The sequence below is a fragment of the Diorhabda carinulata genome, chromosome X (assembly GCF_026250575.1).
Source record: "Diorhabda carinulata isolate Delta chromosome X, icDioCari1.1, whole genome shotgun sequence".
NCBI classification, from domain to species: domain Eukaryota; kingdom Metazoa; phylum Arthropoda; class Insecta; order Coleoptera; family Chrysomelidae; genus Diorhabda; species Diorhabda carinulata.
In genome coordinates, this window is record NC_079472.1 from 21071112 (window position 1) to 21090414 (window position 19303).

A 19303-nucleotide genomic window follows, 5' to 3' on the forward strand; every position below is an offset into this window, starting at 1 on the left:
TCACAAAGCAATCTAAAAATCAAATTTCGGTAGTAGATGTATACTTCTACTGTATGGAATAATAATAAGAAATAAAATAATAGCGGCCGTTCGTTGTGTCAACATTTCTTTAAAAATATATCAGTCTTCATTGTTTTTCGAAACACTTATGGTATATGTTCTTGGATACCTCTATCCAGCTAAAAATTCCAAAATAAGAAGTAAAAGCATAATAGTTACTTGGAAATAGTAATAATAATAAATACGTGACTAAACATAGAATTTATTGTACGGTAGACTAAGAAAGAGCATCACGTGTCGCAGAAAGGGCTAGAAAGAACACCATCAACGACCCTAATAACAACAAAAGTATTTTGCTTCTTATACAGATCTACTTGCGATACCCACTACAGGCAGTTATTCTCAAAGTTTGCTGATAATATCGATTACCTGCAATCAAACATCCATACGCAGATATTGTTGTCGCTGGTGACTTTAATGTTCATCACGTCAGCTATTTGAATTTTCTGAACAGCACCGACGATGAAAGGTGGGAAGCTGAAGATTCATCGACCGACCCAACTTATCAATGAACCAACCAGAGTCTCCGAACGAAATGATATAGTTCAACACAATGTTTCCTTGGAATGATGTTCTCTTCAATTCCAATGACCCTTCAATGATCGGGAGACGAGATTTCTTGGCAGGTATGAAGCCTATATTCCTTACGCCTTCAAAGGCTTTAAATACAACAATCCATGGGTTGGTAAAATCTCCACTAGAGCAGTCAACAACAAAAATGCTGCTTATCGCAAATTGCTCTCAAAACCTAGTGCCGAAAATCATACAAACTTTGTTGTTACGAGATATACCTGCGAACATACTATAGATATGATATAATGAGAGTGAAAAACAAGCTTCTCAATTGTTGAAATGGATCGAGATCTTTCTGGTCTGTAATAAAAGCGGTCAGCCAAGGCTTTTTTCAGTGAAAAAATTTAATGCAGCAAACACCAAGGCTGCTGTTTTCACAAAGAAGGCTGGCAGTGCAACTCAGGATTTGCTCCTGTCTGGAGATAAAATAACACCATCATCGCAAATTTGCTTATTGAGTATTGAGGTGGGTTTATAATATGTCTACGCGTAGTCACGTGACTTAGCTAAGACAGGCTCACAATAACTTGGAACCCTCTTTAAGAATAGAAAGCTATATACCCCGCAAGAGCTTCTAATGCTCTACAAGTCCCAAGCATACCCTTAATATGCTCGAATCTATATATAAGAAAACAATTCGACTTATGAGCGACCAAGAGTTAACCGGAAACTTGAACAGCTTAGAGCATGAAAAAAGATCTCTGTTTTACTGATACTACTATGGCGGATGCTTTTCCAAGCTGTCCAACATAAACATAATTTTACGCCTACTTTTGAACCGAGCTGCAAATGATGCAATTCTTTTGATGGTTGATGAAATGGATTGTTAAAATTTCCATCACGTTTTCCAAAATCTAGCTTCCAATGAATTTAACATTTAATATGAAAGTGAATGGAATATAACACAAAACTGCAGAAACGGTTAATCTGGCTGAGTTCTTACCACGCTTAGCACAATTTTGACTAATCACGAATCTTAGCGATAAGAAATGGATTTGTACTTGAGATGAATTATGACAGGGCCATAGATGAGTTTGCCGAAAATATGCTTCAAAGGTGAAATTATGTTGATTGTCTATATTTATGATCGGATTACATCATTTACCTATAGCGTATGCTGTCATTTTCGTGAACATTCATATATCTTTGCTCTATTGAAACATGCTCTTTCTCAGAAATTTCATTGATCAATACTCAACCTTTATAAAGAGTACATCTCTTCAAATCATTGATCATCATAACTTCTTAAAATTATGGTGTTAATTGAAGTGATTTAGTAGTTCTGATATTTACGTAAATAAAAAAAATAGTTAAGAACGAAAATAAGAACCAAAAGTCAATCAAGAACCAGTGCAAGTATAAGCAGCTTTTAATTTTCATAAGGATCAATGAAGAAAGAGCAGTCGGTCTAACGGTTGTTCTGTCGGCCTATGATCATCAAAGAGGATCTTAAGGCTATAACGATTATGTTTAGAGTAAAGAAAGAGCATTAGTGCCAAGGGATCTCAACTGCTACTACTACAATGAATGTTTTTGCTTTTCGTCAAATTGACATAGATATAGAAAGATATCTCTTTCGCTGACTCCAACTCTGTATGTACTGTTTATACCTGTCTCTTTCTGGCTGAAAATTCATTTGAAAACCTTTCAGCGTGATACTTGTTAGAGCTTTCATGTAAGTAAATTTAATATACCCCTTACCTATTCAAGTTCGTTGTATAAAAGTTTTGTAGAAATTGTAGATGGAAATCAAACTATCGCTGCTAAAATGCAATTTCAGGTATTTGCATATTTAAAGCATATTTTAAATAGTTTATGTGTATCCACTTATTAGTTAACGGGTTAACATTTTTTGTATTTTTCATAGAGATTGGGGTCACAGAGTAATTTCCAGAAGAAAATCGATCACAAAAAAAGTACCTACGTAATGTTCTCTATTCATGTGTAGGTTTTGATGTTTGTTTGAAAAACAAGCTACATTGGGTTGGGTAATAATTTGGTTGTACTGGATGGAATTACAATTATTGATCGGACGAATTTTTGATTGATTCAGGATTACAGCACGACAGCTTGGTAGAAGATAAAACCATACATAATCTCTTTTGAAACATGTCAATCGGTTTGTTATGATTTTTGCGAAATATTTCTAAAATTTCGTTAATTAATTCGAAGTGTCTATTGGCACCCTTCGCGGAAGATTCCGTGACTATAATTTCAACCATAGTGACACGGACATTTTTAAAGAAATGAGCCGAAGAAGCTTTATTCGTGTCTCTCATTTCAGCCGTGAATAATAAGTTTTAACTCACGGATGAATCCTGTCCACGGATAAATACCTTTCACGGAAAAATACCACCTACAGATGAGATCTGACATATATGCCACTTCTAAAATATATTTTGTTCATTCATTATACAAAAAAATTTATTAATAAATAATTTGATTGTAAGAATAACCTTATGTATATCTCAGAATTTATTCCCTGACTCTTATTCTTAGCTTGCTGATTCTGCTCATTCTGATCCGTTTCTAAGATAATTTCCGAGTCTATAAGGTTAAAATGATGACCACGGATTTTTCCGTGGGGGGTGGCCATTTCGGATCACGCGGTAAGACTTAGAGATACGGAAAAAACGTCTTTCTGAACCGTGTCTCCAAAAGCCACGAAAATTACTGCGCAGTAGCTACTTACGGTATTTAAAAGAAATTAATTTGTGACTCCCTACTTAATACGAGGAGTTTTAAATAGCAGGGGCAACAATAATTAAATGTATTTGTGTTAATATTAATCTTTATATTCGATGAGGACATTTTTTTAACATATTTGCAACTATATTTTTATGTCTAGTACTCCCAATCTATTCTAATACCTTGAGGAAAAAATACCGCTGCTATGTCACGCAAAGGCTACATCACCTCTATATCTTGACCACAGTTAGAGTTAGAAACAATTCCTTCTCCAATTCATAATAAAGGCAGAAAGGTTTATCGTTGTTTTATTTTGAAGAAGCACTTGTTTGTTCATGAGATAAAACTTTTGAATACTTAAATGATTTACTTAAATATCTATCTTTCCACTAAATTTCAATTATTTTTGTCAATACGTTGTCAATTGAGATATTTTTGGGTCATTATTAAATTTAAATTCAGTTTCTCGTAAATACTCCGCGGTACTTTGGCTAGATGCTTCGGTAGGCGTTAATAAAGAAGCAGACCGATAATTTTTATATAGAATGTGCAATTAAATTGTATGTAGTTGCAAACTCAATATCTAATATTTTATTTTGAATAGGAAATTAATTCCTTGAGCAGTGATTCTATTTGCACTATAACCAAAACGATATCAAATATCTGAGATACTATTAGGTGAGTAGATAACAACAATTTTTTGTATGAGTAAACTTCATCTTCATGTTATATGTCTCATACGGGAATATTTGTCCCAACCGTAATCTCCTTTGGGACGAATATTGCCTGTCGTGTGTAAAATTATCATCATCAACGTATAAAGATAATTTTTTTTATAATAAATCGACGTAACCGTATTCTGGCATAAAAGGAGGTGGAAGAAATTTCTAATAATATTAGTGATTTATCAGAGGAATTGGAGGAAGATCCTTTCCATTATTCTGATAAGGTAAATATTTATTATCCTCCAGGGGTATGAGATCGCAAAAGAAAAGGTGGACAAAAAAACAAAACAACCACCTCCTCCTCAGGTCCAAAATGTATTGTGTAAAGGCCCCCTACAACCATTTTCAGTCCAAAATTTCTATTGAGATTAAGAGTTCACTTCTTCTGAATTTAGACCATCTGCCACTGAATTAGACATATTTTTGAAGATATTTCCTCTAAGTTTGATTGCTCATATTGCTGATTTCACCAAAAATGCCTTCTTGTCATGAACAAAAATATAAAGGAAACTGAAGCACATGAGATTATGCTGATCATTCGGTATATCCTGATGATGTGTTATAACCGAGTACCACAATTTTATCATTAATGGTTGTCTAATAAATATTGATAATAAAAAGGCTATTCGAAAAGATCGTTGTATTTTGATTTTATCAAAAATGTATTACGCAGATCCAGAAAATCCCGATGTTTGTCAAAAGCGGATGTTTCAACGCGCGAGAACGGACAGGAAACTATGCCGTTCAAGTGTGAAGCAGTTTTTTCCTAAGAAATCAGTGAAGAATCAGTAATAACTCGATTCACAACTTGAATACATATATGATTTGAATATATATAATTGTTTTTAGCAATTAATGTTAGTTGTCCATGTAGTTCGTACTTATGAGGAGATTATTAAACATGTTTTATTTTTTTAATTTTTAATTTTAACTGTTGTTTTTCATTACTGACTTGTAAATGAAACAAAGACTTTTGTTGATGTAGAATTATTAACCAAGGTAGAAAAATGCAGAGCCTACTCGATATGCAAATAAATCCTTTTTTGAATTTGTAATCAGAATTTTCTTTTTTAAGAAATGGGACAAGTTTAAAATATTAATACCTTCTCTGATGATGAGCACGAATTTTATCATTAATTACCCAGCTGTATGAATACTTTGTAGTTGCTCTAGATATCTTTTTATATTTTCAAGTATCCTTAAGTATCCGAAAATATTGATGAAAGTACTAAACGTGATTTTATTTTTATAGTTTTTGCATATCTTATATCTTGAACAATTACCTAGCTTTTCCCATTGCTTTATTTTTTTTATTTCCGAATATATTCCCTTAGGGAACCTCATTTCTTTTTCATATCTTCTTATAATATTGAAAATAATTCAAAAGAAAATTTGCACGTATCTCCTAGAAGTTCTGAAATCATTTTAATATCACCAACCTGTCAGTTTCTTTTTCCTTTTTTTTTTTTTCAAAAGAGAATAAATTCTTGTTCCACTTTCAAGGAAAAAACTCATCTTATTCAAATTGAATTTCAATGCGCAATAAGTATCGATGTTTCAAAGTTGTTTGATATGCAAAGAAGGTTCTGAATGTAAGTAGACACTTTCTTGGAAAAGGTCCTCTCACAGACTGAATCTATTTTTATTATTTTGAAATTTCTCTTTGAATATATATTTAAGCTAACCATTTATAAATTATTTCGCCTCTACAGTGCCTAGTTGCTACTAGACTTAATATTAAAGCAAGGTTCTATTTTCACTTTCACTGGTGTACTTAAAAATAATGGATATGAAATCCACTCGGATTCGGAAATTTAGAACAAGTTAAAGTTTTGCAAATTGTTGTAAAAACCCTTAAGAGACTTTTTCATATCTTCACAAATCCCTCAGATTCTGAAAACAAGAAGGTTTAAACTTGTGTATTTCTACAGTTTCACAAGATATAGTTTGAGAAATAATAAACAATTGCTAAGCAATAGAAATAAAAGTTCTAACAAGAAACATTAAAAATTTTATCTTAAACGTTATAAACTTCATAAAAAAATAAGGCGAGAGAGATTCGGACTACCACAGCAGATTTGCCAATGTTGCACTGAAATATCGGAAAAATCAGGTTGTGAATTTTTTTTTAAATATACTAGAACTAATTCATACAAAAAGTGCGATCAGTTATCCGATAATTTGATATCATATATACAGTAAAAAAGTTTCTGGCAGAAATAACAATAACAAAAGCTATAGTCATCGGAACCCTCTAGGTTTTCAAAACCAACAAAATAATAGATCATGAACATCAATTAGACCCAGATATATAATTTATCATATAGATCTGAAGAATATTGAGGAATCACTATTTTAATCCCATATACAATGTATTTCTATTGAATTATTTGAATGTGCAAGCATCGCATTTCTACGTCTCAGACATTTAGATGCCGAGGTAGTTATTTTACAGGATAAAATATGAAAATATACTCACATTGATCAATTCATTTAAGAAATTGAAAGAGGGAAACAAAAACAATTGAAAAATGGTTTTATGAAAGACCGTTTAGAACGCGACGTATTGACTCTTAGTTACGATCAACCGTATCATATTATCTTTATTCAAGAACCAATATATATTCGGTTGTACATTCCAATAGGACTAGTAACCGCTCAATCAAGAACTTTTTGACTTATTTATGGTGATAACTCAATCTACGTTCTAGCCATTTTCTTTTTAAACTAAAATTCAGGGTTTCCATTCTGTTATTTTTCATCCGTTTTACGTCTCCTATCCATCGTATTCGCCGTGATTTCATATATCTGGTGATAGTCTCTTCATTTAAGATTTCTCTAAATCAGCGTTCATTAAGATTCTATATTGTCCGTACTTAACTAGTTTGGCCCATATATTCTTCTTATCATTTGTCTTTCGAAGCTTTTCTTCATCAGCTTTTGTTAGATTCGTCGTTTCTCCTACATAGGTTACTGTTGGCCTTATTGCTGTTGTGTAGATTGTCATTTTAGTATATCTACTGATTAGCACATCACTATATTAGAAGCCGAAAATTTATGATATGCTCGGTAGCCTGCTTAGATCCTTTGTGTAATTTCCTCCCCTCGTTCATTATGGTTATTAACTGTTACTCCCAAATAAAGGGTTTTACAATAGGGAGTTAACAGTTTTGAATTTACTTTGGGAACGCACCTTTTCACTTAACATCAAACTGTCACTGTCAGTTTATTCAAAAGACATAACCTTTTCATCATAATTGAGGGCACGAACGAACAACGTCTGCAAATCTTCAAAATTTACTACAGAAAGTCGGCGGCTGCTACTTTAAGAGCGTTAACTCCGATTTTCGGTGGTAATTCTCGACCTAGTAGACAGCCAATAAGAAGTTTATTGAAAAAGTTTGAGTCTACATATTCGTTGGATGATGTTGCAGTGCCAGTGAGCCCACGGGTTGGTCGAACTGTCGAAAATATCTCTGCCGTTGAAACGTCCGTAGCAAATGATCCAAATCAGTCAATTCCACGGCGTTCTCAAAGAGTTGGGTATCGCCAAGACCACTTAATGGCGAAGTTTGCGTGAGGATCTTACTTTATACCACTACAAGATGAGGCTCACTCAAGAATTGAAACCGATGGACCATTCAAAGTGACGTACGTTCTCCGATTGGGCTCTGGATGAGATACGCCAAGATGATCAATTTCATTGCAAAATCATCTTCAGTGACGAAACTCATTTCTGGCTCAATGGGTTTGTCAACAATAAAATTTGCAGTTTTGGGCAGGTGAAAATCCACATGTGCTCAATAAAAAACAACTTCATCCACAAAGAATAACTGTTTGGTGCAGTGGACGCCACGTTACTGTGAATGGTGATCGTTATCGTGCCATGATTATCGGCCACAAGCCACACAACACACGTTACAATCGATTTATTGAAGAACAATTTTGATGATGATAAAGAAATGGACAAGTCGATTGACCGCCTCATTCGTGCGATTTAACGCCTCTAGATTTTTTTCTTTGGGGCTACGTAAAGTCATTGGTCTATGCTAATAAGCCGACGACGTTGGAAGAGCTCAAAGCCAATATTGAACGAAAAATAGCAGCAGAGTCATGGAAAATTGGGTCCAACGAATCAATCACTGCAAACGTGCCCGCGGTGGCCATATGCGCGAAGTCGAGTTCCATTCATAAATTTTTTGAATATAATTCAACTGGATAATTAAATTTTTGGAAATATCTCAAATGGTTTTCATTTTATTTTGAAAAAAATTTGTCAAGTCCTTATTGTAAAACCCTATATTTAAAATTAACCCCTTCGAATATATATTTTCCTGTCTTCTGTTTGGCTCGAGTTTTTTTCTTCTTAATTCCATATACTTAGTCTTCTTTTCATTCAGTTCTAGTCCCCTTTTACTAGCTTCTTGCTCTATTTTCAAAAATGTTTCCTTTAGGCTCTTCACACTTATTATTATCGCCAGATCATATGCGTATGCCAATACTTGGATGTTTTTAGTGATAATTGTACCTGTCAGCTTGCAGTCTTTTATTACTTCATCTAGTGAAATATCAAATAGAGTTGTTGATAGTCCATCTCTCGTAATTACATGTGATTTACACTCAGTCATCATGATTCTGGTGAGCTCTGTTAATGTTTGGGTGACATGCAATTTTGACATGCCTCTTTTCAAGCTGTCGAAAGCTTGTTTGAAGTGTATAAATAGAATGTGGATATTCATATCTTGATCGTAATATTTTTCTATAAAATTTAAAATATGACTCCCGGGCTTAAATCCATATTGACATTATCCACATCAAATGATCTAAAACAAAGCTTATCGAGTTTTTATTTCATCTTTAGTATTGAAATTTGAAAAACTACTCTGAGAAAATATTTGAGGATGTATTGATATCTAGTTAGCCTAGACCAGTTCCATGCATAAACAAATTGTGCGTTACCATAGCAACAAACAATAATTTATTAGAAGTGTCAGTGTAAAGTTTGTCGTCAAAACAGTAAACCCGAGTTACGCAATAAATTTAAAGAAAAAAGATATCCACCGAAATTGTGAAAATCGAAAAATTCGATAGAGAGGAATTTAAGATATTGTGAAAAAAAATACGTGGCAACTATAGAGCAATATGCTTATTTTCGGTAAAGAGAGTTCGGCTCTATAGACAGAAAAATATATAGAAAAAAGAAATAACAGAGAAAGCAAAGCAAAGAGAAAAGGTTCATATAGACGTGAAAACATCGAAAATGTTTGGGAAGGAGATGGCGGAAGGAAAAGAGACAGTCTTAGTTCACTGCTGTTTATACTAGTCATGGCTTAGATCTGTCATGTCAAAGATCGCGATCGCAATGTGTCACAGGAAGAAGAATCAAAAATCAATCTTTGGACCATTTCCGTTGTTTAAAATCATTTGGCACAGTGAAGCAAAAAAATTGGATGAATATTCTAAACCTCCGCAAAATTTGATTACGGAATTCAACATTCGTTTTAAAGACTTTTTCAACAATCAATTCTATTTTGAATCTTCACAGGCAAGTTCATTTGCAAATGGAGTTGATTTTGAAAGAAATATTGAGATTGAGATTAACGCTCTTACATTTTATACACAATATTGCAAGAGTTTGGATAATTACCCAGAATGAAAAAAGCATGCACCACGCATTCTCTACCTGTTTGATAGCACTTATTTATGTGAGCAGATGTTTTCCGTAATAAAAATAAACAAGAACAAACATCGTACAAGACTTACATATATCAATTCTAAAAATAACTAAAACGAATATGGTATCTGATATCAATGAGCTTGTCAAAAACAAGAGAAGTCAGGTATCTGGATCCTCGAGATCAACATAATTACCTACCATCTTTTATAACTTTAATATGATTTTTTACAACCGTATATTATATACTTATATAATTTAATAAATAAAATGTTATAATAATTCAGTTCATTTTTGTTAATTTCAATCTGGCCCACTTACGAATTTAAAATTTAATATATGGAACTCTGCAAAATTGAGTTTGACTCCTCTGGCGTAGATGATTAAAACAGAAGGTAACCATAAACTGGAGACAATAATAGACTGGCTACAGAAGCCTAGAAAGGGTGAAAATAAACGATTTGGTATATGCAGACGATATGAATACATCAACCAAAATGTATAAACATAATTAAAGACAATAGAAGACCTGAGGGTGAGAGTGAATATAGAAAATTGTATAATGAAGATAGTAAACCACAAAAAAAAACATCTCAATCATCTAATAACGAAAAGAAAGAGAATATGTAGAGTGACATTAATCGATTATCTGGAAGTCATCTTCGTAGAAGATGAAAAAAAAAATATAGAGATAGCGAACAGAGTAAGAAGCACCACAAAGCCTAATAAGAAAAGTAAGAGAAGCAAAAAGAAGAATTAGAGGAAGACCGAGGAAAACTTGGCTAGAACAAGTAACACAGGAAGAAGAAGAATAAGGAAAAATAAAATCACAAATGAATGAAATAATAGAGGACGAAAAAGAGTAAAGAATGGAGAATTGAAACTAAAACTTAAATACTCTGACGCTTAAATTTGCATAAACTCGTCAGTCGATAAATAATAATAATTGGTAATTAAAAGCTACTATCTTAATCTTAATATACAAATTAAAACATAACAATATATAAATAAAAATAATTTCAAATCTGTTACTATCCAATGATTAGTATTTAATGATAATAGTTAAAGTTTTATACAGAGGACATTAGCGTCATTATCACTAATAACAAGGCCGTAAAGCTAACTCGCTCAGTTCCTTTGAGATGTTTAAACGGTGTCGCGACCTGCATCCCTAAAGGATTTAATACTGAGAAACATTTATTTAGGGTTCGCCTACAAGAACCAGTGTCAGCGGACAACTCGGAAGGGATATGATCAGATTTTAAATTCATTTTATAATTCATTAAACGTAAAATACTCTTGAGGTGATCGATTAATAATTTAGAAAAGTGTATATAATCTGTTTAATTTTTTAAACAAAGCGGCTACTGAAGTGTGTGCTGAAGCAGAAGAATGAAGATTCAGAAGTAGATTTTGGGTTTATGAGATAAATTTGGGCAGAGAAAAAATATTGATTTCCATAATTTATTCCTAGATCTGTTGGTTATTAGATCTATATTTCCTAATTTCCTTTTCCATATTAAAATATAGTCGCAGACCGTCGATGGTTTGCAATCCTCCAAGAATACGAAGCTGATTTTAGTAATTATCATCATTAACCGATACAAAATTTCTCACAAAGTCTGTGTTCGTATTTGAATAAACATACTTTGAATAATGGAAATTAATTGTATCCAAATTATATAGTTTATATCATGAATGCATACCAAATTACTTTTCTAATAATATTTTGAAGTATAACATTGTATCAATATTCCAGAATTGAATAAAGAAAAATAGTACATTTAGAATCACGCCAATACCGTGCACTGATTCTGAGCGGATTCTATGTTAACTGTATATTTGGGCTTTTTGTCATTAAACATTTCTAAGCATCGTGAAAATAAATGCATATTTGAAAGTATTTGTGTCGAAATGACCGGGTAGAATATTCTAAGTAGTCAATTAAAAGAATTTTACTCATTGTGTCTGATACCGCCCTTTACATGGTTAAAGCTGAGCAACAACTTCAAGTGTTGACTAGGTAGGGAATTTGGTTGAAAGCGGCTTTTATGTTAAACATTTCGATGCTGTTAAGGAAATGATCTAAGAGATTAATGGGAAAGACAGTACTGTTATTCTAAAGGCACGAAGCATTGTAACAAAAGATTCATTAGCAAATTAACTAATGTTTATCAAAATGCATTCAGCAATTTAGAAAAACAAAAAATGTCTTACAAGTAAAATTGGTAAGTTAGTAATTGAAAAATATTTTAGAAAAAAACAACGGCCTCAAAACCCTCGAGGAATTTTTGAATTTAATTTTGAGGTTGAATTTTCAATGTCACTTGTCAGATAAAAAGTAAAATTTCCGCAGAGATAACTTGGAGGAACACAAAGATTTTTTGTGAATGTAATGTAAAGTGAATGTAAAGAAATCGTATTCTTTTAAATTAAAAATACACAAAATGTGTATTTTTAATTTTTCTGTTTATATTTAGGACATTTCGACATTTCAAAATGTATATATATATATGCACATATTTCATCAAAATTTATTGCATATGAATTCACTCTGTAAATATAATTGAAAATATATTGCCACTAAATATTCCAAAAATTAAAAACAAGGGTACAGGACACCGAATATCACCATAACTATTCCACTCAAACCATCAACGGTTTTGAGAGAGAGAGAGAGAGAGAGAGAGAGAGAGAAAGAGGGAAACGCGTTATTGTCAAAAAGTTGTTGCAATTTGTAGACAAATGCTTGTAAAAACTGAAAAACCAAATAAAATTTTAATATACAGAAGAAAACCACAATGAGTAACAAAATAATAGATGAAAGTAATAGGTAATAATTAGTATATAAAATTAAACCAGTATGCAGCATGTTCGGAATGAAATATTATTATTCGAATAGAAGTTGCTTACGGAGTAGAAGACACTTTCCAGTAAATATGCCCTCAAATTATTGCGAAATGCAAGAAAAGATGATATCGATTTGATTTCAATTGGCAAGTGATTGTGCATTTTTTTGCATTGTAAAATATTGAGCCCTTAACTAATTCTGTACGTGGAGTAGGTAGTTAAAGGTGGTCGTGCTTCGCATTCCTAAGTGGATTGCCGTGCAACGTCCTTTGTGAAAATGGAGAAGCGTGCTTTCGAATTAGACAAACGGATAAATAAGGCAGGAAAAGTTAGAATTTTTAATCTTTTAAAGAATTCTTTGCAGTGAGTAAATATCTAAGAGCTTTTTTTTTGTAGTTTGAAGATTCGTTCAAATTGGGTCACACCACTCGTGCCCCAGAAGGGAATTTTACAGATTTAACGACTTCAATGGTGGTGTTATTTGATAAAAAAAGGTTGCAATGTATTTTTATATAATAAAACTTTGGTTTTAGAAACGTCGAAACAGAGAAGGTTAGAATCGCACCATGATTTAAGGTCACCAGATAAGGTCCTATGAAGTGCCGTGAGATCCAAGAGAAACTAGTGTCGTCTGCAAATAGATATATTTTACCACTGATATCTAGATACGCAATGTCGTTTATAAACAGAAGAAACAAAATAGAGCCTAGTAATGAGCTTTGTGGCACTACACATTCTAATGGCTTGCAAGAAGACAACAAACAGACTTCTGTTTGTAAAGTATGACTTGAACCATGCGAAAGGTGTTCCACTGAAACCGTAGTACTGCATTTTATTGATTAAAATATTATGAATAACACAATCGAAAGCCTTAGAAAAATCACAAAAAGTTGTTGCAGTTGAGTGATGGATGTTTAGGCTAGAGTAGACATTATTTGGAAGGTAGAAAATAGCATAATTTAAAGGTAGGGAGGAAGCTCCTTGAATTATTAAACGTATCAACTTGTCGGTATTTGAAGGGTAGTTTTTGAAGGGGTATTTTTCTTTCAAACCCTATTCGATACATCCTCAGTTACCTCTCTGGTGCAAATATTGAGGGTGGATAAACTTGGAAGATCATTCCCCTTCCCATCAGATTTTATTTAGGGAATGCACATCAATGAATTATTAATGTTCGGGGAATAGGTTTGATTGTGAGAGATGGTCGAAGGGGGCTTTTATGATACGAAATAAAAATTCTACTAAATTAAAAATTATCAAAATTCACGTAGACATTGAAGTCAACCCGAATTTGATTATTTAAAATTGCTGTTTGGAGGATTTATCGCAACTCTTTTCGTTCCAAGTTGCAACAATTGTATGTTGTATCGAATAGTTTGAAGAACGTTTCATTCATAATAATAGAACAATTAATTTGCTACCTTTGTTCTTGTGTTTATACAATATATAAAAAAGTACTCGTTTTTAGGGGAAACAACTAATTCAAAAAACTGATATTTTATTACCTGTCAATAGGAATTTCAGTATAAAATACTTAACCAAATTATGAAGAACCTCTACTGGGTGTTGCATAATGACAACGCACTATGGGTTTAGTCTGATGCATCTTTCAACTTCTAGAGAGGATTCTATCCTTACTTATAACCGGATCTATCACCATCTGTCTTCTTTTTACTGGCGAATTTCATGCTATTTGTTTATTCCAATGCTATTTGACAATTACAAAGATTTTGTCATGAATTTGGAGTGCTAATAGATTTTTATTGATAATATTGCAAATGGCTGGGGGTGTTTAGACATTAACAGACTATTAAGTGTGATTGAGTGTATCCAAAAATAATGAGCAAATGTGAAAAGATTCCCCTCCTTATGAGTGCTCTTGAATATAGCTCAAGTAAATAATAAAAAGTTCTGTAATTTAGATAAATACTGAAAGTAGTTGAAATGTTGATATTATATGCTTTTAAACGAAATTTTGGTTGATAGACACCTTAAATGATAATTTATTTTATCAACAAAACCAAGAGAATAATATATTAATCGAAAATTTGGTAGAAGCAGATTAGTACTAGTTTTTATGATTATTTTAACATGAAACGCGTTCGAGTTCCTGAAGTTAATTCCATCGACAACATTAATGTTGTTTTCGTTATCATGAATGTGCTATCTTTTGAATCTTATTATTATTGATGTTATTACAATAATTGTTATTTGAGAGTCTGAATCTACAACATTCAGATTCAAATTTTTTTTATTGTAAAGAGGCTATACAAATAACGCGTTGTTACTAGCAATTGTTGGTATAGCATTTTCATCGAAAGCGCTTTGATAAATTCTTGCACATACAAGTAACGGCAAGTAGAAATAGGATAGCGACAAATACCAAAATTAACGTTTCAATAGACCATCGGGTAGGGAGACAAAAATACAAATGACAACAGCAAAGCAATCAAACATGTTTGTGTTCGTTTTGTTAGACATGTTACAGATCAAACTTTCGAAAAACAAACCAAAGCTTTGATATTCAGTGGGTATTCAAATGATACTGATGAATAGCAAATTTTTTTCTTTTTTTCTAAGTTTGTATTTAATAAGTTTTCTTGGAAGTTGAGCTAGTTGCTCCTGCTAGTTGTATCAATCAGCATCAGGTATCTGATTTCTCAATTTCAAGAATTTTCTTAAAATACATGTGAGCACAGGTGAACATTAGAAAAAAGTAATATCTTGTACATTTGATAAACTCAATTTAAACAACCTTATTATGTATTAGACCTTAAACTAATATTTGAAATCACTTTATCTTTATTATCTGAAGTAGCTTCAGAGTCGTATTTTTCTTAATAGAAAAAAAACTGTAGATAAAACAGTACTTACTGAACAATGAAAAGAATCAATGAGTGAGTAATTTTGAAAGTTCAGATAGAGTTTCATTTGGTAAGCAACTGAGTTTATTTTCAAAGAAAAAATACAGTTTTTTCTTCTAATTTTAGAATGTTTTAAGAAAACGTAATATTTGTAAAGATATTACATAACGTATGTAATTTGGAATAACAACTATTCCCAATCGGTTATTTACGTACAAGAATAATATATACATGTTGTCCCTCTTTAAACGTATGAGTCACCGTCGATTGTTATAAGGTAACAATGACATTTTAATTGCTATTATTATAGATCGTGTAAGCATAGTTGCCAAATATCAAGTTTTATTAATTTCAACCTTTTTAAAAAAAATCTAACGGATCAAGATCAGGTAATCTCCCGGGCGAGCAAGTCTTTTGAAATGGGAAGCCGCAACCCTGTTGAAATCCGATGCCTTAATTCGTGACTTTAATATCTATAAAGCTATAGAGCAAATTAACTAATTGCGACGTTAATTCGTCTTGCAAGTGTTCCGAATATCATAGTCCATTCACGTTTTCGTCGAAGGTTATTGGTACCATAACATTTTTGTTAATTTACTTCACCATTTAACAAAAAACGTAGATTCATTACAAAATAGAATGTTTTTTGGTAGATCGTTGTTTGTTTCTAGTTGATCGATAATTTGTTTCCAAGTACACTCTTCTGTCAATATCTTCGAATAACTTCTGGTGGATTTTGAGTTTGTAAAGATGCAATTTATATGCTTTAAGAATACTTTCTATTGACCACTGTCTAATTTCATGATTATTAGTTATGTACCTGTTGATTCTTCACTATGATCAGTATTTGTTTTCCCTAAATTGTCTTTTTATTTCATTCAGTACTTTGCTATATCATAAAAATTCCAATTAATGAAATAAACTGTATTAAATCAATTTCTCCAAAAGAACTTTTCTAAAGAGATAATTCCCCAAACATCAAAACATTTAACTATGTTAAGTTAGTTGTCCAAGTATAGAGACATAACATTTTACAATCTATTTAATTATTGTTAAATTGAACTTTATCGATTTATCCATTACAATACATGGAGTTCACTTTCTATAGATCATTATTTTGCTTTAGAATATACCTATACTAGTAAGGCTAGTAAGGAGTAGTCTAGCATCTGTTCATGTTCATGACACTTACCTTAATAAAATCGTTTAATGTTGATGATATAATAAATGCATTTCTTATGAGAATGTCCACTAAAAGAAGTAGATATTTTTTTTCGGGACATTTTGAAGCAGTCAATAAAATATATCAATATTATTTCGAAAACCTTTGTAGCTGGACTTAAAACAGCCTAAGAGTAAAGTTTTCTTGACCTCTCGCCTTGTTTTTCAAATAAATCTTCCTGTATACATTACACTGATTGTTCTCTATATTTGTTTCACTCAAAATAGTTTTTCCTCGTCGTGTCCCAGGTGCTTGGCCTTGTTAGTTTAGGTGATTTCTTCGGGATGTTAACTGTGTAGATATTATAGTGTACCGAGAGAAAATTACTTCTGGTGTTCCGTTTTTCTCAATCTATATTAGTTCGAATATGATCCTCTTAAGCTTGATCCCAAATTCATGAAGACTTTGGAAAATCCAGTTCTTTCTTATTGAATACCAGTTAATGGTGCCAGATATAGTTTAAGGCTTTGCTGATATCCAAGAAGCTGACTCTAGTGGATTGGTTTTATGTGAAATATTTGGTGGCGTCTACAAGGATTCTACTTCGGTGCATAAATATAATTCAAATTGCTATAGAGATAATTGAAAATATCACAGAGCAATCTGAAGAAGAAAAACAAATAATTTCTCAAGCAGTGTTTAACCGAAAAACCAAATATTGCAATTATTGAAACTGACCTATTTGAAGGGTGTTCCAGTATATTTGAATCAACTATTATAGAGGTAAAGCTGAATTATAGAAACTGAATGTAACCAATTTTTTTGCATATGTCTTCTAAAGGGCATCGCATTAACAACGACATCCAAGGTCGACCCCATGGTTTAACAACCTATATATTTCTGATAGTTAATTCAAATTCTTGATACGTTACTTATAATAATTAATTACTTTCTATCAACCAGAAATAATTTTCGAATATCTACTAAAATGAATTGAAGTAGAAATAGCACGATTCTGCATTATTCGGTGCATGTATGCTAATCATTCTTGTTTATTCAAGACTATTTACTGAAGCTGAAGTGTACTTCAATTTCAACCAATCGATTATCTTGAAGCTATTGCTTTTAAATTATCCCGTCGTTCAAAGTATGACGATTTAATTCGTGTTTATGATTTTATAATGTTATACAGAAATTGCTACTAATATTGCTTTTGCTTATGTGTGATTTTTTCTATATCTAGCTCCGAAATCTAAAATACTATCTTGGTCTTATGATTTTATCCAATTGTTGGGAATTCGACTAGCATATTAGCTAGAGAAGTATTTTTTCGAAATACTTCCTACTATTATATATTAACCAGATTTATACCAACTTTTAATATTTTTCTTGCCTTATATAGTTATGAGGAAATGCAAGACCAGTTTAGTGGTGTCTGGATCTTTGTTTTGTATATATGATCGTGATCTTGATCTTACAGTATGATGAGTAGTCTCGGTCTTGGTGATATAGGATCTAGTCTGGGTCTTGATCTTGTCTCAAGACCCTTTCACTTTTTCGCAGAATTTTTTCGACTCAATTTTTCAATGAAATATTTAAAAACAAACAGTTCTCAAGCGATTCAAATTGAATAAACGATTATGAAATGAGAAATAGACAGTATTTGTCAACATTAGAATTGTAATGTGAAAACACTGGAAAAGCATTTCGAATCACGTTAGTGTTTATTTGAAAGTAATTGAGATATTAACATGATTGCTCATAAGTATATCCAAACATAAGCATTTTGTTGGTTTCTTCGGAAACCTAGCCTTTTCTATATTATGACATTTTTTCCTCTCAAAGTAAGATAATGAAACTAAAATTATTATTTAATTATGAAAAACTGCACATCTGTCTTGAAAATATCAGAAAATAGCAATTTTGACAACAATTTTATCTAATTCTTTGTGGTAAATTTATCTTTTCTCTCACATATTCGGAGTACGCTATGCAGGAAAAAGAATGTTCAAAAACCAATAAAAATGCAATTAGGGTAGGTGAACATTACTAAAATTATATGTAAATATTTTAATCAAATATTCAACATCACACAACTAAATACTAAGTTTTAATAATCCTAAACTATTTATAAACTTGCAATACTAGGTCTTGGTCTTGTGTATGTTTTGAACTGCCCGGTTTTGGCCATGGTGTGAACCTAAAGCTGCTTTTGATCTAGCTTTTTCTACAAAACTAAGAGCGCAAGATCAAGACCAACCTCTCTCATCACTAGTTAACTGTTCGTTACAAAACTAGCTACAATCATATTGTAATGAGATAAGTTGTTCACTTAATTTATTGTTCTCTTCCTCGAAACTTGCTTGCTTATTGGTTTTCTGTGAAGAACTAAAATACGAATTCCTTAAAGGAAATTGACAGGTATATAAGTTGACATAAGGATTGGAAACAGCCTTAAGTTTATAAATAAGCAAAGCAATTGTATCTTTACCGAGGCTGAACATACTAAAAATGCAAAAATACGTATAGAAGCAAATTTCGGCTTTCCGTGAAGAACTCAAATCTGTACTTGAGAGGTAAACTGTCGTTACCACAATATTTTCGATTTTGGGGTTAATGATGTAACTGTACGAGGTGTATATTTTTCAGTGGATAGTTTCCGTATCTACACAGCGGATGAATGGCGTCATAGCCAATGTGAATTCAA